The following is a 23,714-nucleotide window of genomic DNA, read 5'->3' as shown; positions in this document are numbered from 1 at the left end:
TCTATCTGACCAGGTTGTCTCATAGCACTAGAAGGCCAGTTCCTCTTTAAATTTCACAGGCTGTTGATAGACTGAAGGAAGTCCTTTCTTAGGGCAATAAAATGGGCAATGCTCCATGGTGCTGAACAATCACAATTTCACCTTGAGCTCCTGAGAGCTACCACATGGAGAATTGTTGGTCTGTTGCCTGCATCTGCTTGGCCTGTGTCCAGGTAACTCCAGCTGATTCTATAGGATCAGTGACACATTCTTCCTGGGGGGTGAGCTGTCACCCACCTCCTCAGGTGGGGCTGAAACCAGGATGGATTAGGTTCTGTGGGCCTGAACTGGGGCTATCAGAGGGCTTGGGTTATACAGTGGCTGCCTCCACAGTTCAGTTAAGGAAGTGTTTTGTGTGGACTTCAACTCCCAGAATTCCCCAGCCAGCATGCTGGGAATTGCAGCAATTCTGGGAATTGAAGTCCACACATCTTAAAGTTACCAAGTTTGAAAAATGTTGAGTTAAGGCCTGGCTCTTCCTTACCTTTAGCCCTTTTTTGCAGTTGGGTGGGTGAATGGGTGGAAGCTGAGAGAGCAAGTGTTTAATTGTTTTCGCAAGCTCTTAATTCATTCAGCTAATTTCTTATTGGAGACCTGGAGGGTTGCCAGCTTCTGTCTCCCATGCCTTAAAGGTGCACCATTGTTCTGAGCTCATTGTTTCTGTACTTCCATGGACAGAGTTTTTGGATCCACTTCCCAGGTCCCAGTCCTGGGTTGGAGTGATTCCAAGTAATTGCACTCCAGGAGTTTAGAAAAGCACAATGCGGCTTGTCATGGTTGGTGAGCATGTAATGTGCAGGAATCCCTTACCTGGGATACTAGAATTCCTTCCCATCCTAAAAATCTAGACACACAGAAAGAGATGATTAGGGGGAAAGCAACAGACTGAGGGCAGCTGAACCCCTTGATTTGGACAAGACAGATACAACACTTAGGAATACTACAACAGCACCATACATGGACAACCTTTTAAATAGCCCTGTTTTTATCTGCTGGTCCACCATTTGGTCTGGACCTTCCTTAAGGTTTCTGTCTATCACTTTGGGCTGAACTTCCCAAATGCTAGCAGGTCAGCCTCTCAGCCTTGGAAGTGCTAAGCCCTGTTGCTCTTCTTGGCCTTAGATAGCCAACCTCTCCTCTCTCTCTCACACACCCATACACCCCACAGGGAGAGAGAGAGAGAAAAGGGGATCCCTTGTCCCCTACTTGTGGCACAAAGGAAAGGCAAGATTTTTCCTGAGCCTGGCACTTTCCAGATGGTATAACATGCGTATCTTGATGAGACTTCCAAATTGTGAAAAGCAAAAGAAAAGAAATGGGGAAAGATATTTTAAGCACTAGATGCACAGCTATGGGTTCTTACTCATGAGGTAGTAGGAACAGAGTCTCTTATTGTCTTTTGTACTTAAGTAACACAGAGCCCAAAGGTGATTTGTATAGATTTATTGGACAAACAGATGTAACTGAATCACCACCACAAAAGGAGTGAACAAAACTGGGGACCTCTCGCAGCGAGGTCACATCCAAGCTCAGCTGTTTCAATATAGCCTCCAACGAATCCATTTTGGACTCCAACACTCGGATCCGATCCGGAGTGGGTGAGCCCTCCGTTGGCTGCACCTGCACCACGTTGGGGGATAATGGGTATCTCTGCCTCCAGGAGGGACCCCCCGCTGCCGTGGCATCTCCTTGGGTCTCATCCCAGGTGAGCAGCTCGCCCGGAGAATTTACGGTGGTCTCTGGGGCCGTTTTCAGCCCCCCGGCTTCACTCTCCGACTCGGAGCTCGCCTCCTCTCGGATGGCTGACAGCTCCCCACCTTGGGACGGTCGGCCGGACTGCCTCACGGTCGAGTCCGGTTCCCCTTCCTCCATCATCATGATGTCGGGTTCAGTCATCGCGGGCTCTCTCCCTCACAGGGTTAGACGCTTGTCTTTCCTGGACAGGGGCCAGCGGAGTTAGGAACATAGAATTCTCAGCTTTATGTAATGATTGCCCTAGCCCCAAATACTCAGACTCACAAGAGGCTGCTAAATGAAATCTGATTTATTAGAGTACTAAAGACAAATACAGAGAAAGCTGAGAATGAGCAAAAGCGCGCCAAATACAAACTTAAACCCTTGGTGCAAACGTATCCCGCCTCCCTTGTAACAGCCCCGCCCGGCACAGGTGCTAGCAAACGTCAGAGTTGCTAGCCTGGGAAAGTAACCTTGAGCGCAGTAGATAATACAAATACATTCCAAAGCAAAGCCAAAAGATAACCGTTCCCATCCTCCCCAGAAAGATGAAACACGCATCCAATTAATGACATGCGAAACGTTACGATGCATCAAAGACATTGAAACGGCGAACATGACATTGGTGCTCTCTGAGCCTTGTTGTTTTCTTGCAGAGTTTCATTGCCAGACTAGGCAACAACTTCAGTGCAAAGAGGGAGTGGGCCCTGCTCTCTTGCCCTGCTTGTGTTGGTGGGGATGTTGTTCTCTCCCTGGGAGTTCTTTGATTGGGCTGCTGTTTGCTGCTTGGTTGATTGCCTGAGTCAATAGTTCCTTGATTAGGGTGTATTGTGCTGTTTGATGATTTATCTGGTGTTAAACCTTGTGTTGAGTTTTGCATATCTGGGTGTTGATTGCTGGCAAGGGAGTGCCCCGGTCTTTTGGCTTTTCTATTGTCTCTTTTAAATAGTATGTAAATGTTGTTTACCTCTATGTGTCTGTTGATGGCTGCTTGGTCTGAGTGCCAGGCTTCCAGGAATTCTCTGGCACTTTTGGATTTGGCTTGGTCTAGGATGCTCACAGTTTCCCAGTTGAAACTATGGTTGAGTCTGTCCATGTGTTGTGAGTTTAAGGAGCTCTCATTGTGTCTTCTGACTGGCAGTTGGTGTTTGTGGATGTGCTCTGCTAGTCTTCTGCCTGTCTGTCCTACACAGTAGTGGTTACAGTCTTTGCACTATATGTTGTAAATAACTCCTGTTTTTTCTTCATGGGCTATTTGGTCCTTTGGGTTGCTTAATATGTTTTGAAGAGTTTTAGTTGGTTTATGTGCTATGGTGATGCCATGTGGTTGTAACAGTCTGTTGGTGGTTTCTGAGACCCATACCAACACAAGCAAGGCAAGCCATGGTATATAAACCAAGAGCAAGGCCCACACCCTCTTCGCACTGAAGATGTTGTCTAGTCTGGCAATGAAACGTCTGCAAGAAAACAACAAGGCCCAGAGATGACCAAGGACCTCAGGGTTTGATAGGATTAGGATGCTCCCTCCTTCAGCAGTGGAGGCACTAAGAGGCACACTGTTAATCAGGATAGAACAGAGGAGGGTCTGTTGTGGTCAGGAAAAGATTGAACCCAAATAAACAAAAGGTGCCAGCTGTACACACACATGACATCACACACATGCACACACACATGGACAGAGTTTGGGAGGGTTGTTTGCAGGATATGGTCCAAAATGTCACGATGGCAGTTGTGATGGTCCAACTGAAACTCCACACATAAAAAAACAGATGGAGCTTTGATCACACTATCATGGCTTTCATCTTGTAATGGTACTGTATGTGGGAAAGACCTTGGGAGATGGGGCAAAGAGATGTTGCCAAGGGAATGGTCAGAAAAGAGACAGCATAGCCCACAGCTAGATTCTGGTGTTGGGCAAGAGGCCCAGAAGAGACCCTCCCTAGTTTCTCAGGCTATAAAGAATTTAGGGGAGATTTGTACTTTGATACTTGCAAGATTGATGTCGGCCTCACAAGGTAGACCAGACAGGAAACACGATCAGATGAACTAATTCTACTTTATTGTACAGCTACATTAACAGAATCTTGCAAGACTGAAAGTACATCTCTCCTCCCTTCCATCTCCTTTTCAACCTGAGAAGCTAGGGAGGGTCCCTTCTGAGCCTCTTGACCCACCCACTATCTAGCTCTGGCCTATGCTGTCTCTTATCTGACTATTCCCTTGGTAGCATCTCTTTGTCCCATCTCCCAAGGTCTTTCCCAACTACCATTACACATCTTGACTTTTTGGACCATACCCTGTGGACACCCTTGGAGCATGGACTTGATCCTGTGGCATTGCTGGAAGAGCATACACATGTTAAGATTGAAAGAATAAATCAAATACACTGAACTCATGTAGGGTGAAGCCAACTCCCCTATCAGTGTTTTCTTTCTACTACTTCTTGCTCAGCTTGATGGAGGATTTCCTTTTGAAATTCATTTTGAAGGAGAAGAGAATTTGAATGAGTCAAACTTATTTAGAGGAAAGTTGGCATGTGTGTATGTGGGTGAATACCTTTTGTTTGTGTGGGGGGTATAGGATTCTGGTTTTTTCCACTTTCATTCAGTCCAGAGGCACCCACAGAATCTCACAATGTCATCAAAATGTCAAAATGAACATTACAATGTTGCAACTGAAGCACCACACCTTACATACATACATGCAACTTCACAACCATGGACAAAAAGAAGAGAGTGTGCATTGCAATCATGTGATTTTTTTTTTTTTCCATATGTGCACCCCTTTACTATTCATGGACATCTCTGATTCCTCCTTTTTTTCTGGGTGGAAAACTGCAGAGGGAAGGAAAAATGTGCGGCCACAAAAAAGCTGCACCTTGTCCAACTTCCCACAACAAAGGGACACCACCAGGAAACATTTGAAGTAAAGTCTTAAGGATCCTGAGCTTAAGGTAGAAAAACAAAAGCCCATTTCAGAGGCAGCAGCAAAATCTGTGTCTGTGGGAAACCTTTTGAAAAAAACTGCAAGTCTGATTTCAGGATTGCATGAATTCAAGCGGCATTTCTGGGCCCGCCCTTAGCAGCATCTCCTGGTTGTGGCGACTTCTATCACACATCTCAGCAAAGAAGCCACAGCAGCAGCAACAATAAGGACCGCAATTATGGGCAATTGTCAACCAAGGAGTGACCTTGCTTGATGAAATCCCCCATGCCGTTTTCTGCAGAAGCTGATGACACACGCTGCTTTTAACAACCATCAGCAAAAATCAATTTCAGAAACATCCGACTCTGGCGGGTTATTTAAGACCCATTATTTGAAGCCGGCTTTGTAAACCTAAAGGCAAAACAATGTGAGACAGTTTGTTCTGTTTAAATGCACTCCTCTAATGAGATTTATTTATATATTTTAAAACTTTAATTATGCCCTCCCCCTTCCACCATCCATTCTTTGTTACCTAAACCTGGATTAATTCCATTAGTGGAACTAAAATTGCTTCGTTGTGTTCTGATCTTTGCTGAAGATGAAGCAAATATCTAGCTGTGTTGTTTTCCTGGGTCTCTTTCAGTCATTATTGTTGTTGTTGTTGTTGTTATTCCTACCCCCCCACCAAAACAAAAAGTCCATTGCAATGTGCACACCGTGAAAAAAGTTGAAGGAATCTTGCAATTCAGGTTGACATCTGGCTGACTCTATCCATTTCACGGCAATATTAAGGAAGTGATTTGACATTGCTTTCTTCCCAAGTGTGTTTTTTGTTTTTGTTTTGCACAATCTGCAGTCTAGACAGCAGTTCTGGACCCTTGGAGTTTCCAGGGGTCCCCACATCCAAGTACTACTGGAGTTGACTTGGTATAGAGGCATCAAGGTCATGTAGGTGAATCATAGAATCATAGGATTGGAAGGGAGTCTTCTAACCTCACCCCCTTCCCAGGGCAGGAATTCTTGTACCATGCCATACAAATGGCTGTCCAACCTTGGCTTGGATGAGCTCCACTGAATTACAGGAGGGAGGCTGTTCCACTTCTCAGTAGCTCTCACAGTCAGGACTTTCCTCCTTATTTCAAGTTGGGATTTTTCTCTGTAAAATTTTCACCTGTTAGTGCTTGTCCTACCCTTTGGAGCTCTGGAGAATAAATCCACACCTTTTTCCCTGTGACAGACTTCCAAGTATTTGGTTACCACCATCCTGTATACCCATAGCTTTCTCTTCTTTAGGCTAAACATACCCAGTTCCTCTATAATTCTTCATAGGATTTAGCCTCCAAGCCCTTTATCAACTTAGTTGCTCTTCTCTGCACTCTTTCAAGTTCCTCAGCATCCTTCTTGTATGGGGGCAACCAAAACTGGACACAGAAATCCAGGTATGGTCTAGCCATTGCAGTCCAGGGCAGAACTGACACTCCCCATGATCTCAACTTTATACCTTTGTTGATGCAGCCCAAGATTGCACTGGCTATTCTAGTAGCTTCAGTACTCTGCAGGCTCATGCTTAAGCTATGGTCTACCAGGACATCCAGATCCTTCTTGCAAGTACTACTGCTGAGCCAGGAACCACCTATCTTGTCTCCATGCATCTGGTTTTTTCCTACTTAGGTGCAGAATCCTTCATTTCTTGAATAGAGTTCAGCATTCATGCCTATAACAAGGTCCCTGAGTGTGCCATCTGAGACATTGCCCATGCCCCCCTCCCAGCTTTGCATCATCTGCAAATTAGATATGCTTGCCTTTTATCCCTTGCCCAAGCCAGTTATAAAAATTCTGAAGAGCACTTGGCCCAGGACAGATGTTCCACCTTTTGAGTCTAAAATCCCACCAACAATGATTTTCCATAATGTGTACTCCAAAAGAACCAATGTTGGTTTAAAAAGCCAACATTTTTATATTCTTCTTTTTTGACTCAGCATTTCTAGTAGTTCTCCTATTTACCCAGTGTGGTGTAGTGGTTAAGGTGTTGGATGAAGATTGGGGTGAGTCAAGTCTATCCTCAGTCATGGAAGCTCACTTGGGAGGTGTTAGCCTGCTATACCTCACAGGGTTGTTGCCATAAGGAAGAGCTAAAATGAAGGGAAAGGCCTTGAAAGCTGCTTTGAATTCTTAGAAAAAAGTTGGGATATAAATTTAACGAAGAAAAATTAAATGAATAAGATGGTCTAAGTGCAGGTGATTTCATATTTGAATGTTCCTTCTTCTGTTTCTTGTTTTTTCTTCTTCTTCTTCTCCTTTTTTTTTCTTTTGAATTTTACAATCCATGCCTTCTGAGCAAGGGACTGTATCTTCATCTACCAGTTTATTCCTCATTTTTCTGAAGGGATAATAGTCATAATAAGGATGATATCTACTGCACATGAATGGTATAGACCTTGAAAGGCCACAGATTTCTCAAGCTTGCCTAAAATGACCACTCTTTTTACTTATAAGATTTTTTTGTTTTTGTTTTTTAAGTATTAGGGAATACAATGGCTTATTTTAATCTAGGGTTATTTTTACTATGCCAGTATACAACTCAAATACTTTTATTATTATTATTTTTCCTCTTGTACAGATGTCCCACTCACTGCTTTGTGGTGTTTTTCTTCATCTGGGGAAGGACAGAATCCAGCCTTCACAGAGTGGCTTCAAGCCAGTGATATTCTAAGTGCAGACCGATGGGAAGAAACCTCATTGAAATCAGTGGTCCTTACCTCTGCGTAGAAATGTGCAGGATCCATGCCTAATGCTGTGAAAATTACACCCGTGCTCTGCAAGGCTAAATAAATAAACAATATCCAGCATTCATCATGGCTTATAGAAGCTAAATAAATGGAGGCCAATTTACTCATCTGCAATTACAGGAAACAGAAGTTCCCGTGGTAGGTCCTCCCCCCGCTTTCATTCTCTACAAATAACACGTACAAATTAAAATAATTAGGAAAGCTGAAAGGCATCGCCAGAACCTCAAAATGAATCACGTTGTTCCTATGTTCTCCTGTGTTTGTCCTTTGCTTTCAAACAGTCTTATTTACATATAGCCTTCTTTTAGAGTGGAAACATTTTAAAACATCAATAGGTCAATAAATCTATGCCTTTAATAGGGATGTACTTTGGTTCACAATTTACAGGGGAGGTGTTTCATTATACACTGCCCAGGATTTGCTATAAACCGCTGTACACAAAATGTTTACACCACATTGATTCTCTCCATGACACATTTGATGATCAGGACATGCAAAAAGGATGTTTTTCAAGACCGGCAAGGTCAGGAGACAGCCTGTTTTACTTTGTGGATATAAATGACTGATTCTGTCCTCTTCTTCGTTCTCTTTTAACCTCACATTGCACAGACAGAGGACTACTCAGCACTGGCAGCAGTTTATGCGTACACTCAGACTGGGAAGAAAGGGACAAAGGATTGGAATGGGCCTTAAATGTCATTCAATGCCATTAAAATGTCATTACATCTGACTTAAAATGAAAAGGCTGCCTGGATAAAGAGAAAGATCTAAAAGAAGGTCTGCCAATCTAGGGTACAAAAATCAGGTCTGCCACTTGATGGTGGTAAAAGGTACAGTTTCCATGTATCTTTCCTGCCATCTAGTGGGTGTCTTGGCAGCCCAGATACAGTAACCAGAGCTAAAAGTGGAAGGTAAACATCTGAGGGTAACCACTGAAGGATCACATTCCATGATATGGGAACCAAACAGACAAAGGCCCACTTCCGTTTGCTAGAGCAATGAACCTCAGAAAGTGAGAACATTATTCAGAGGGTCTGTCCTGTTAGTTTTATGTCCTTTTGACTGGTTATGTGCCATCAAGTTGAGGTTGACTCTTTGGGACCACATAGATAGAACTTCTCCAGAATCATCTGTCTTTCATCCTGGTTTTCCAACAGTGCACTCATTGCCTCTGTAGTCAAGTTGGTCCATTTTGCTGCTGGTTGTCCTCTTCTCCTCATTTCTTCAAACTTTTCCAGCATTTTGGACTTCTGAAAGGAGATGCATCTTTCCATAATGTGTCCAAATATGATAATTTGAGCCTGGTCATTTGTGCCTCCAGTGAGAAGTCTGTATTTATTTGTATAATAACTCTATTCATTTCATGTCTAGACAGGTTCAGATTCATACTGGTCCTAAGATAATCAGGCTCTTAGAAGCTTAGGGCATTAAAGTTCAAAACAAGTGCCTTAGACTGTACCGAGAAATCAACTGGCCATTGGGGTAAGTCTTTAAGTATGGGTATAATATTTAATATTCTTGTGCATAATTAGCAGCCTAGGGTTCTATGTACATGAATGTTCCACCTTTCCTTGTATAATCCAGTGGTCTGCAGTCTTCCTGGCTCCCCAAGCTTTAGTTAAGATGGAATGGAAGACACCTTAAGGGAAGTATTAGGCTTTTATAATTTGAAGGGGTATAAGAACAATGGGAAAAAAAGTATAGCAGTAACCTGCACTGCCAGCTATAACACACCTTCTTTCCTCTCCAACAATTAAGTAAAGCAAAAAAGACCACTAAAAGAAATTTGAAAGAAATCCTCAACTGTCCTGAGAATAAGAAGAAATGCAAAAGCTCTTTCAAACTTCAGAAACTGCATAGTAGTTGTTGACCTAGCTTTATACAAAATGCTGTCTTATGTTCTCTTCCCCCACAACTCTAACTGCAGTAGGAAGACCTTTATTTGCCCAAACCTGTGCATCAAAAGCAATTGCAAGCAGCATCAAGCCCTTGATCAAGGAAAGATACTCTCCTTCAGCTGAACAGACTTCTTTATGGACATGTCCATGACTCACACTCACTCACACTGATGATCTTACCTAGTTGGGTAATGTATTATCTCCACACAAATAACCAAGCTCAGAGAGCACCAAGAACTTCACAGTTCAACCCTGAACTATAGATATTTTCTTCTATTAGATGCCAAGGACTTTATGGACACATCTATGAAGTGTTCTTGTCTTCTTGATCTCACTATCTTCTTCCAAGGTGTTTTTTTGACTTCTGGAACCAATTTCCCAGCATCTACAACCCTGGGGCCTCCAAGTATTAATTTTATGCAACTCTGCTTAGTTTTTTTTTTTTTTTTTTTCCCCCTCCCCTCCAAAATCTGCCACACATGGCTAGGCACCTTGTACTGTACGAATACCAGGAGCCTGGCCTTGTATTCTAGCTAGGTCAAAAAAAGTTTCTGCCTTCTGCAGCTCCAACCATTGATATGAATAGTCTTGGGTTGGAGAACATGTAATAAATCCTGGTACAGTCATCCGGTCCAGCCCTGACCCAGCTGTGACTTGAGTGTTAGGAGATGGAACAAATAAGTGCTCATACTAATGTTCAGAGCTGAATTTTCAGAATATCTCATGTCTTGAAGTATGTGGTACAAAAGTGTTGATGCAACACACACACACACACACATCAACCATAGCACTTATTCAGTGGTGATGCATTTATCCATATAGCAATAAGCACAATTATTCTTCTGGATTCTTTCTTCTCCTCCTCTCCTTTGCTCTGTTAAAGCTTCAAAAAGAAGCACTTCACAGGAGAAGCCAGAGGTCAGAAGGTTATTGCAATGTTGGCACATTGATCCCTGTCACTGAAACAATAAAAGAGACAAAGGTAGCCATTGGCTGATTGGATGTGGCATGTTTCTCTGAAAGACTGAAAGACACAAGCCCTCTGATGCATAAAACCAGTGATGGAAGCCCTACATCTAACGTGGCTTTCTTTGCAGCAAAATTGCTCTGCAATTTAAGTATCAGAACCAATTCTTCCTGTACGCCATATTTCAGCTATCATTCTTTTTTCCCTTTCTCTGCACTTCGTAGTTTTGAAACTACAGGTGCTGGACAAGCAAGAGAGGAATGAAGGGGGAAAGGTGTAAAGAAAAGAAAGATGTGCTGTTCAACCAACAACATGAGCTTTTGTTGCTAGTGGTGGTGTTTCAATGTTGCCTGTGTTATCTTCTGTGTTTTCTTTCCAGGCATGGCTTCCTTAATGAAACACAATGTGTAATAAAACACAACTGCAGGGCCAGAATGTCCAGGGTTGATATATAAAGCACTATTAAAACTCTTAGGGGATATTGTTCCTTTAATTGGAAGCTTCCTGTTTTCATGTTCAGCCTGTTTCATCATTTTCTGCTCTAGATGTCTCGGGAGGAATTAAAAAAGGCCTTGTCCTTTAATTATCCCTAAGGTCAGCTTCAGTTTCCGGTAAGTGTGCCAGGATGTCCAGTCCTGTGTTTTACTATAGAGGAAGGAAAGAAAGACTAGAAGGAAGGCTGTTTTGTATTCTGTTTTTTCCTTTAAGAGGATAAAAAGACAGAGAGAAACCAGTGCAACAGAAGGAACGAAATTATATCCTAATTTCTCATTGGCTATTAGGTCTGGCCTTCTCCAAGTGCCAAATCCAGAAAAGGCTCTCCAGCATCTTATTCAAGCAAACAGTACACCACATGGGGGTCATAAAGAGGCTCTTTAGATACTTCTAGGGCTCCCGGTTCTTTTTTATCTAGAGAATCAGGACATTTAGAAACAAAAAGCCCTTTATAAATTTTCTTGTTCAGTTTCTGCAGTAAAAGCTTCAGTCATTCACATATTCCTGCAATGATGAATGCCAACTCAGTTCAAAGTCTTAACTGGTCAGCTTAGGTTTGAGTTCCAGAAGAACAGAAGTAGGATGGCCACCATGCATGGTTCCTCATTCTAGCTGATGGCTCCAAAGAACTACACTTCCCATACTTTTTTATTGAAACGTCCTTACAAGGTTTGACTAGTCCATCAAAACTTTTTCAGTCCCATCATGGCAATGTTCTCATACCTCCTGGTACTTTTCCACCAACATGTTATTTCCTCATTGAGTTCACATGGAAAACGTCCACTGGGTTTTGGATCTGTTTTGTTCTACATGCTGCATATGATGAAGAAATACTTCTGCCTCTTTTGACCTCCTTTGAGTAGGTCTCCCATACTCCATCCTTCATCCATGTCTATTCACAAAATTACATGGCATAAAACTATATGTCACTATATCATAGCACTGATTTTATGATGGACATTATATACTAGTGACAATATAATGGCCTTAATTTACTGAAACAGGACATACATGTAAGGTAAAAATCCCATGACATCAAATGATGTGGCCTATATCATGAGCTTAAAGGTAGTCCTTGCTTAACAACCACAATTGGGCCCAGAATTTCAGTTGCTAAGCAAAGCAGTCATTAAGCAATTCTGACCTGATTTTATGACCTTTTTGTGGTGGTCATTAAGTGAATCACAACTGGTGTTAAGCAAACCACATGGTCATTAAGTGAATCATTTAGTTCCCCATTGATTTTGCTTGCCACAAGCTGGCCAGGAAGGTAGAAAATGGGAATCATATGACCACAGGACACTGGTTGCCAAGCACCCAAATCATGATTGTGTGACTGCCGGGATGCTTCAATGGTCATCAGTGTGAGGACGGTCATAAGTCATTTTTCCCAGCACTGTCTTAAGTCCCAACTGTCACTAAACAAATGGTTGTTAAGTGAGGACTACCTGTATTGTGGGAATAACACTTGCACAGGTAAATAATTTGCATTATTTCTGCCATGTTGTCAATATATGGACAAATAGGATCTCATATATATTTCTCACCTGGAAACTGATTCGCTTGGACATAGCTAATTAGATGGTGTGTTGCATTTTCCATTATTTTGCCTTTCAACAGAGATAATTTCACCTCAGCTCTAGCTGAATATATATTTCATTTTTTTTTTTCTTCCAGAGTCAGCAGAACCAAAGGGCCCCCTTGGAGTTTCTGCCAGCCCTCCATGGCCAAGTGGTTTTTGCTGTTTTCTCTCCTGATGCGAAAAATCACATTTTGGAGAACACTTTTGGTACACAACATTTTTCTTCCTCTCGTCTCCCTATCCGCACCACCTGCTTCAGGAAATATATATTTCCCACATACTGCTCAAATGAACTAATCTATTTTCACTATGTGTCCTTTTTGGGAAAATATCTGCAGTATTTTCTTTCATAAAGACAAATTCCATTCTTTTCTGGGACTTTCTCTCCCTCCCTCACATATATATCTCCATTCTGAGGAAGGAACTGCAAACTAAAAATAAGATATGAGGAAAAATAAAAGATGAATCTGGATTCACTTAAGGAATCAAAGAATTAGCATCACATGGTCTGGAATTATGCAGTTTAAATACCTTCCTTATTAAAAGTATCTGAAATAAGTTCTTAAGGAGTTGAAGCAAATCCCTTTTCTGAAGCTAAGGAGAAAATGGTGTCAGGGAAAATCAGTTATTTGCCATCAAATTTCACTGGGGAATTCCAGGGGCTGGGGAAGTGGCTGGGGGTCAATATTCTGTCATGCTCATATAAACAACACTTGTATTTTTATCCTCAGATAGAAAGCTGGGGCCTACAAATAAGATTATTAGCAGAAGAATATGGCTTAATCATTGGCTAAGAATATGCCCATGAAAGATGGAAAAAGTGAACAGTAGGGAATTGTAGAGTTGGAAAGGACAACAAGGATCATCTAGTCCAACCCTATGGCAAATATATTAGCTATGTATCTAACAGCAATAAATTCAGAACATCAGAACCACCTTGGGACAGTGTTCTAAATACATTGTGCCAACACTAAAAAGAATCCTTCAGTCCCACCAGTGAGGGAGTTAGAGAATTAGAGAATTTTGCATCTGTTTGAATTTCAAATCACAATGAACTGAAGAATCAACTCAAGTCAGAGGCCTTTGAAGTGCTTCAGATAACACTTCTGCCCATCCTCTGAAATGGTTTTTCCAGAATCAGTCTGGAAATTGAAATGGAACTGACATGACCCAACATTTTGATATGAAAGTCCATATCCAACCTGATCTATTTTTCCAGGTATACGGATTCCTACCTGTGTGGGGCATTGTACCAGAAGACTTCTATGATCCCTTCAATTCCAGAATTTGAATCAGATTTCTCAGGAATCAACCAGGCCTGGAAGGGCTGTAGAAATGTATGTTTGCAACAGATCTTAAAGCCCAGGCAGGATTAAAGGAGAAAAGATGGTAACCTTAAGCCTTAATTTGGGAACAACAACACTTGTTATTTCCACCCAGGATAGTCATTTCACAACCAATTTGGGAATTATGGGATTTGTAGTCCAGTGCATCCAAAGGTCACCAGAATTGGTATTTAAGTTTTAAAGGTTTGGGGGAAGCCCTTTGATCTTCTCTTTAAATTCTCTGCTAAAGGGAATTTGAAATTATCTTTTCCTCCCTCAGATGATTCCAGCGAATGTAAGACTCCAAGGAAAATGTTGGGCATTCAAACCTGAAATTTCCTCAAACTTTTCTTCCCCTCTAAAAGTGACTTTTTTTCTCCCCCACCTGATTCTCAGAATGCTTAAGAAGGTTTCCCAATGTTTTTCTCTTAATAGTGTTTTTAAATTGATTTTATATTTGCAGATCACAGAAGTTTACTTCTGAAGTTTCTACCTCTTTCCATCGTTCTGAAGTCTCCTCAGCCACCTCCCTTTTCCAATCAGATACAGCCTTTTGGAAGAAGTTTCCAAATTCCCTTGGGATTTAATGGAACTATGGGAAGCCAAGGAGGCTGCAGATCTCTGAAGAAAGAACTGTACAGTGAAAGATAGAACAACTCATATCACCCTTAAATAAGTGCTAAAACTCTGCATTCACCTTTGGGGGGAAATAGAATTAAATTCTTTTGCAACAAACTGAAATGAAAATCACTGAGGGAAAAATCAGGAGAAGGCCAAAGATAATGCCCTGAATTAAGCACCAAGTTATCTACCTGCCTAGTAATTTGGATAAAAGAGAAAGCAAGAGGGGTTCCTGACTATCCATTGGGCATTTAGATTTTCCCTTATATGGGCAAAATTTCCCTTCCGTACCTGAGGAAGTGATACTAACAGAAACCAATGGGATGTTGTCAAAACTCCTTCCTTTCATCAAACTAATGAAAAGAGATGTTTCAGAAGTGTCTACCAAAAGGAGAAAAAGAGAACAAAGATGAATACCTGAGAAAGGCAAATATTGTACTGTCACCAATATTATTAGAGGTATGGGCCTGCAATTTTGTAAAGTTAAGGGAAGGGCTTTCTTTGCACAGAGGCAGACAGGCATTGATGTCTGAACTGCATCCAGTTTAATAACTTGTAGGCACCGCAGCAGACAGCATCTGTCTTCCTCTGTGGGATGCCAGTGAAACAGGTAGACACTGTCACACTTCAGCAGTGAGAGGAACAACCTTCACCATTTCCCACACTTCCTTTAAATGAAGAGAAACTCAGATACCGGGAAGAAGAGGAGGAGGGAGGGAGAAAAAGAGAAAAAGGTGTGGGGGGGGAGGCTCTGAAAGGAAAAGGAACAGAGTTTTACCTTCAGAGAAAAGCCAAGTGGAAACTCTGAAATGTTGACAGAGTATCCACCATGTAAGGAAGTCATTAAAGACCATTTTATCAAACAAGATCCTGACTGGCAATTGCAAAGATAAGTAACCCTTTCAAGGGTGTCATTTAGGTTCCTCTGTTTTCAGAGCTCCAACAGATGACTTCTTCAAAAGGTGGTGGTGGTTCTCCTGGGTGACACTCTGGCTTTAAACCGTGCTTCTTTGTGAGATTGAGCAAATGCCTCTACTGATCGGCCCTGGCATTCAATGTTTTTGTCCTGGTCTTAAGAATGGCAACCCTTATCTAGGTTAATGTCATGGTACATCTAGCAGACTTATCTCAGAGTTATACATTGAGTCCAATGTTCAGACAGAGGCTTGGATTGGTTTAATTCCCCCCCTTGACTGAGAGGTTTGATTGGATCATTAAATGGTTTCCAGTTTTAATATGAAGAACAGTTACTTGATTTCAGAGGAAACAGAAACCTCTGGGTAAGCCACCGTTCTTTCCTTTTCCTTTCTTGTTTAATGACATGTGGATCAAACAGCCATGTGGAAGAGTAGGATGAGAAGGTAGAGAGACATGTATTGAGTTCAAATTGTGAATCTAAGGTAAGTCTCCAAAGGTGCTACATGAATCATATATTTGGGTTTGGATTTTACAAATACGGTAATGCAGTTCTGCAGTGAAAAAGAAAAGTTAATACACAAACAATGATCAACCTCTGCTTATTGGAAGAACCATGGAGGAACATGTGTATGCATTTCCATGCCAGATGTAGCTGTTGGTGGGGAACAAAACTGGGAGAGGGCTGTCTTCAGGATTTATTCATATCATGCCAAAGAACCTCTGATGGACCACTATAAAATGATGCTAGACTCAATAAATATTTGCCCACAACCATCAGGGTCTTCCTAAGTTTTTTAAATAACTTCCTACTATGTCCTCCTGTCAAAATGTTTCCATTAAATTCAGTTTATTTTCTCATTGGCTAGCCCCTGGTGAGAATCCTTCATCACCTCCTTCAGAAGCATGTAAGGCTGCCCCCAAGAAGAAATGGAAGGATTGTATATTTTGTCATCTTTACTCTTGAATTTCCTTAATGGCACGGGATGGTAGAAGCTCTCCCTCTCAAAGTCTCCAGCTTTGATTTATTGGATCTGGACTCGGGTGGAACCACTCTATAACCTGTCTTTCATGAAAGGACTATCAATGTTCTCACATGCCCTTGGTCTTTCTCAGTGTTGCTCAAATGAAGATGAGCAGCAGTTTCCAGCACTGACCACCAGAAAGAGTTGTGGGAAGCCAAGAGTGCTATTCTCAGGAGTTCAATGACCTTGGAAGCCACCTTCTTAGGGAGGTGGCCTCTGGGAAAGAAATATTCACCATAATTCCAATAAATAAAAAGTAAATATTGCTGCATATTTTCAGGCAAAAGAGAGAGAAATGTCAATTCAGGAGTAAAACTTAGAGCCATCAAGAACAAGGGACATTAACTGCCAAAGATATTATGAATCACAAGACACCTATTTTCAATAAATGTTCATTGGCTCATTTACCTTGGGACTTTGCGACATACATCAAAATTCAGAACTTTGCTCGGAATGTAAAGCTGTAAAGAAATGGATGGGGGGGGCATATACTTAGGAGGTGCAAACTGATTGCTAGCCCACTGACTTTCCTGGGTCCAAGCCAGCTGATGCTAATGAAGATTCTCTACCCAAAAATAAGAAGTTAAACCGAAGCTGTGTGAGAGAGAAAAGAATCTGCTTAAGTTGCTTTGACTTTGAGAAGGTTACACAGGTTGACAGTGTCAACACATACAGCATGATTTATCTGGAGTTTTAAAAAGCTCTCAATAAAGTTCCACCTGACAGACATCTGTTTAAGGGGAAAGCTACAGGAATCTTTCCTACAGCCTCAGCCTAGAATGCACTCAGAAGATTGGAAAATAAAACGATCATATAATAAAAGTGATCAGTATAAATGTATACATCCATGCTCTCAATTCAGATGTCTTGTTCAAGATAACCCAGTGGGAATTGCGGTACTTGTCGCTAGGAAACAATTTTTTTAAACTAAAATCTGGAAGTCTCCATCAGCTCGGAGGAATTGATGATAAAAGTTGTTTGCATGAGCTGGGAATTTTTTTTAGTAGAGGCTGGATTAAGGTGAAACTGACAGTCAGAGTGAAATCTGCAGGGTAGGATGTTCCAGTGATTCAATCTGACCTGAATTGCATGGGCAGAACCTTTGAAGAACAGAAGGTTTGTGGAATCTGTTTGCTAAAAGTGCTAAGAAGACAACAGAAAAATGATGTGTGTTAAGGAATAGGCATCATTATGTTTTTGTTGGTCTGAATAGTAAAATTCAAGAGTTACCTGTATTTGTTTCTCAACAAGGCTGATCTAGCTGCTTGTGTATCACCATCACCATCACCATCTTCTGCAACATGATCCTCAGCATTAGGCTTGATAGCTGAGGATGTGAATCCTGCATGTTCACCTAGCTCAGAGACTGGGGAAAATCCTTCATTAATATTCCAAACCCACAGATGGTTAAAGACTAAAGATAGGGGTATTATAGCCATGGATATTTGAAACCGGAGAGCCAGTCTGGTGCAGTGGTTAAGGCACCAGGCTAGAAACTGGGAGACTGTGAGCTCTAGTCCCGCCTTAGGCACAAAGCCTGCTGGGTGACCTTGGGCCAGTCCCTCTCTCTCAGCCCTAGGAAGGAGGCAATGGCAAACCACTTCTGAAAAACCTTGCCAATAAAGCTGCAGGGACTTGTCCAGGCAGTCACCGAGAATCGGACGCGATTGAACAGATGATGATGATGATGATGATGATAATAATAATGCAGGGACTTGTCCAGGCAGTCTCCAAGAATTGGACATGATTGAAAGGATTAAAAAAATAAACAAACATGAAACTGGACCCCCTGCAGGAGGGTGGAGGGTCAAAATCTGAAGGATGGTGGATGTGGCATCTTGACGGAAGCGCTTCCCCTTTTGTACATATTTGTGCACATAGAAAAGGGGTAGGGATTCAATTGCAATGCATATTTTGAACCCCCTGGGATACCACTGACTTGAAGGTGCTCTAAAGTAGACCCTTTTAAAATTCTCCATTCCAATCCTCAGCCATGTCTTCCCTAATCAGTTTGTCTTCTCCTTGGGACAAAATTAGAAAGGAAATTGTATTTCATCACACTGAAGGCAGGTGGTGCCTTCAAGATGGTGGCCACTGCCATGCAGCTGGAGCCCTGCCCCTTTTTTACATGCAATGCATGTAGATTTCTGTATCATCCAACAGGTCATGAAGAGGCATTAGCACTACAAAAGGCAGAAGTCTCTGTTTGCTGTTAGCTTTAGACATTCACAGGTCTATCCCCATTCCTACCTGCCCAGCACTGGCAGACACCATAGAACGGTCTCTATTACCGTTCTGTTTATTGCAAAACCATTTTGAAAAACCATTTTCAAAAAAATCATTTCTGTTGGAGATACTATAGAAGTTAGACAAGATTAATTTGGAGTTGAACTGCCTCTAGACTTGTTATTGTTTTTACAGATTGTCGCAACACATGATCAAGGAGGAAAGGGGAAAATAAACAGTTCCAGTGAAGCAAGAAATCTGCTTTAGAAAACAGCCAATGGGGTGGGTATGCTTTGACGCAGTTTATATTAGGGAAAGAAACAACTTATTTGGAACACATACCACTCTTGGAAGGAAGGAAGGAAGGAAGGAAGGAAGGAAGGAAGGAAGGAAGGAAGGACGGAAGGACGGAAGGAAGGAAGGACGGAAAGAAGGAAGGAAGGACGGAAGGAAGGAAGGAAGGACGGAAGGAAGGAAGGAAGGAAGGACGGAAGGAAGGACGGAAGGAAGGACGGAAGGAAGGACGGAAGGACGGAAGGAAGGACGGAAGGACGGAAGGAAGGACGGAAGGAAGGAAGGAAGGACGGAAGGAAGGAAGGAAGGAAGGAAGGACGGAAGGAAGGAAGGACGGAAGGACGGAAGGAAGGAAGGAAGGAAGGAAGGAAGGACGGAAGGACGGAAGGAAGGAAGGAAGGAAGGAAGGAAGGAAGGAATGCAGTTTAGGAGAGCAGTGGTTTCCTACCTTGTTAATTGATCATTCACTCTCAGGTCGCACAAATCTGGGCAACAATCAAACATACCGAGTGGAAGTGCTTTGCCAAGAGTTGTATCTAACTGAAGAAACTAGTCCAAACACAGTGTTACATTTCTCCCTGCTGTAAAAGGCCAGGAACTTACCAGGTTTTTTTTTTTTTTTTTTTAAAGTCTATCTCTGTTTGGGAGGGTTAAGGCACACTCCTACACACTCCTACAAATCAGTGCACTTCTCTTACGAAGAATTGTGTTCTGCTTTGAATTACATATCATAAGTTGATAGATGCTGCAGCAAAGGATCATTACCTTGTCGTGGTGCTGGAGCTTGAGCACCTCAGTGATGCCATGAGCTAAACTGTGAAGGGCCACCCAAGACGGGAAGGTCGTGACAGAGAGGTCAGACTAAATGCGATCCCTGGGGAAGGTAATGGCAACCCACCTCAGTATTCTTGCCGTGAAAACTAAATGGATCAGTACAACCAGAGATATGTCGGTATACCATCGGAAGATGAGACCCCCAGGTCGGAAGATGGTCAAAATGCTACTGGGGAGGAACAGAGGATGAGGTCAACTAGCCCCAGATGTGATGACGCAGCTAGCTCAAAGCCGAAAGGACGGCTAGCAGCCGACGGTGCTGGTGGTGAACGGCGAATCCGATGTTCTAAGGATCAACACACCATTGGAACCTGGAATGTAAGATCTATGAGCCAGGGCAAATTGGATGTGGTTATTGGTGAGATGTCAAGATTAAAGATAGACATTTTGGGCGTCAGTGAACTGAAATGGACTGGAATGGGCCACTTCACATCAAATGACCACCAGATCTACTACTGTGGACAAGAGGACCACAGAAGAAATGGAGTAGCCTTCATAATTAATAGTAAAGTGGCTAAAGCAGTGCTTGGATACAATCCAAAAAACGATAGAATGATCTCAATTCGAATTCAGGGCAAGCCATCTAACATCACAGTGATCCAAATATACGCCCCAACCACAGATGCTGAAGAAGCTGAAGTAGAGCAGTTCTATGAGGATCTGCAGCACCTGCTGGACGACACGCCTAAAAGAGATGTTATTTTCATCACGGAAGACTGGAATACTAAGGTGGGAAGTCAAATGACACCTGGAATTACAGGTAAGCATGGCCTGGGAGAACACAATGAAGCAGGACATAGGCTGATAGAATTTTGCCAAGACAACTCACTCTGCATAACAAACACTCTCTTCCAACAACCTAAGAGACGGCTTTATACATGGACTTCACCAGATGGACAACACTGAAATCAGATTGACTACATCCTTTGCAGCCAAAGGTGGTGGACATCTATACAGTTGGTAAAAACAAGACTTGGAGCTGACTGTAGTTCAGATCACGAACTTCTTATTGCACAATTTAGGATCAGACTAAAGAGATTAGGGAAGACCCACAGATCAGCTAGATATGAGCTCACTAAAATTCCTAAGGAATATGCAGTGGAGGTGAAGAATAGATTTAAGGGACTGGACTTAGTAGATAGGGTCCCGGAAGAACTATGGACAGAAGTTCGCAGCACTGTTCAGGAGGCGGCAACAAAATACATCCCAAAGAAAGAGAAAACGAAGAAAGCAAAATGGCTGTCTGCTGAGACACTAGAAGTAGCCCAAGAAAGAAGGAAAGCAAAAGGCAACAGTGATAGGGGGAGATATGCCCAATCAAATGCAAAATTCCAGAGGTTAGCCAGAAGAGATAAGGGATTATTTTTAATCAAGCAATGCATGGAAGTGGAAGAAGACAATAGAATAGGAAGGACAAGAGACCTCTTCCAGAAAATTAGAAACATCGGAGGTAAATTCCAGGCCAAAATGGGCATGATCAAAAACAAAGATGGCAAGGACCTAACAGAAGAAGAAGAGATCAAGAAAACGTGGCAAGAATATACAGAAGACTTGTATAGGAAGGATAACACTATCGGGGATAGCTTTGATGGTGTGGTCAGTGAGCTAGAGCCAGACATCCTGAAAAGTGAGGTTGAATGGGCCTTAAGAAGCATTGCTAATAACAAGGCAGCAGGAGACGACGGCATCCCAGCTGAACTGTTCAAAATCTTGCAAGGTGATGCTGTAAAAGTAATACATGCTATATGCCAGCAAATTTGGAAAACACAAGAATGGCCATCAAACTGGAAAAAAATCAACTTACATCCCCATACCAAAAAAGGGAAACACTAAAGAATGTTCAAATTATCAAACAGTGGCACTCATCTCACTTGCCAGTAAGGTAATGCTCATGATCCTGCAAGGTAGACTTCAGCAATTCATGGAGCGAGAATTGCCAGATGTACAAGCTGGGTTTAGAAAAGGCAGAGGAACTAGGGACCAAATTGCCAGTATCTGCTGGATAATGGAAAAAATCCAGGGAGTTTCAGAAAAAAACATCTATTTCTGTTTTATTGACTATTCTAAAGCCTTTGTCTGTGTGGACCATAACAAATTGTGGCAAGTTCTTAGTGGTATGGGGATACCAAGTCATCTTGTATGCCTCCTGAAGAATCTGTATAACAACCAAGTAGCAACAGTAAGAACAGACCACGGAACAACAGACTGGTTTAAGATTGGGAAAGGAGTACGGCAGGGCTGTATACTCTCACCCTACCTATTCAACTTGTACGCAGAACACATCATGTGACAAGCTGGCCTTGAGGAATCCAAGGCTGGAGTTAAAATCTCTGGAAGAAACATTAACAATCTCAGATATGCAGATGATACCACTTTGATGGCTGAAAGTGAAGAGGAACTGAGGACCCTTATGATGAAGGTGAAAGAAGAAAGTGCAAAAGCTGGTTTGCAGCTAAACCTCAAAAAAACCAAGATTATGGCAACCAGTTTGATTGATAACTGGCAAATAGAGGGAGAAAATGTAGAAGCAGTGAAAGACTTTGTATTCCTAGGTGCAAAGATTACTGCAGATGCTGACTGCAGTCAGGAAATCAGAAGATGCTTAATCCTTGGGAGAAGAGCAATGACCAATCTCAATAAAATAGTTAAGAGCAGAGACATCACACTGACAACAAAGGCCCGCATAGTTAAAGCAATGGTGTTCCCCGTAGTAACATGTGGCTGCGAGAGCTGGACCATAAGGAAGGCTGAGAGAAGGAAGATTGATGCTTTTGAACTGTGGTGTTGGAGGAAAATTCTGAGAGTGCCTTGGACTGCCAGAAGATCCAACCAGTCCATCCTCCAGGAAATAAAGCCAGACTGCTCACTTGAGGGAATGATATTAAAGGCAAAACTGAAATACTTTGGCCACCTAATGAGAAGACAGGACACCCTGGAGAAGATGCTGATGCTGGGGAGAGTGGAGGGCAAAAGGAAGAGGGGCCGACCAAGGGCAAGATGGATGGATGATATTCTAGAGGTGACAGACTCGTCCCTGGGGGAGCTGGGGGTGTTGACGACCGACAGGAAGCCTTGGCGTGGGCTGGCCCATGAAGTCACGAGGAGTCGGAAGCGACTAAACGAATAAACAACAAAGTTGATAGATTGTTATGTGCCATTGAGTTGAGCCTGACTCTATGAACAAATGTTCCATCTCAATTTATCCCTGTAGCATCCCAAGGATTTTAAAGTGATCTACTTGGTCTATTCCACCCATTTTATTTATTCATTCATTCATTCATTCATTCATTCATTCATTCATTCATTTATTTATTTATTTATTTATTTATTTATTTATTTTAGTTCCCACTGTCAAGCAGTCTTTTTTCCCAGTCTACCCTCCACCCAGATCATGTGCTCAAAATATGTGAGCTCCTGCTTGCTGATCATTGCTTCAAGAAAACATTGAGGCTTTCTTTAGTCCACGATGATTAATTGCTTCTTGGTGTCCACACTAATGTTAATAATGACCTCCAAATCTGTAATACAAAGATGCCATCTTCTTTCTCTCATTCTATCCAACTTTCACAGATGCACGTTTCCACTGGAAAGTCCACTGCTATGTATTCTGAACTTTGTTGCCTCTGAAATGTCCTTATCTTTCACAGACTTTTCCAAAGGTGACACTGCTTTCTTCCCTAGGATTCATCTTCTCTTAACTCCTCCACCTATTTTTGAAGCCTCCAAGCCAAAACCCTCTGCCATCTTCACTTCTTTGCTGCCACTGGTGAGTTTGCTCAAAATAGCTTTATCCAGAAGTCACAATGTCCCCCTCTGCTTAGTAAATTTTGAGTAATTCTGATAAAAATAGCACTTTAATGTGCCTGTTTTTTTTTTTTAATGGCAACTCAATATCTACAGACGTTCTTTCTGTTAAAAGCCTTCAGTCTAGAAGGAAATAGTAATACCTACAACAAAGGGGAAATAACTTGGACAGTCTCTTCAAAGTTGCACAATGTGCAAATAAACAGAGAAATGACTCTTTAAATAACAATACCAAAATGTC

This window comes from Candoia aspera, chromosome 2 (assembly GCF_035149785.1).
Source record: "Candoia aspera isolate rCanAsp1 chromosome 2, rCanAsp1.hap2, whole genome shotgun sequence".
Lineage (NCBI taxonomy): Eukaryota > Metazoa > Chordata > Lepidosauria > Squamata > Boidae > Candoia > Candoia aspera.
Note: the sequence above shows the minus strand (reverse complement) of the source record.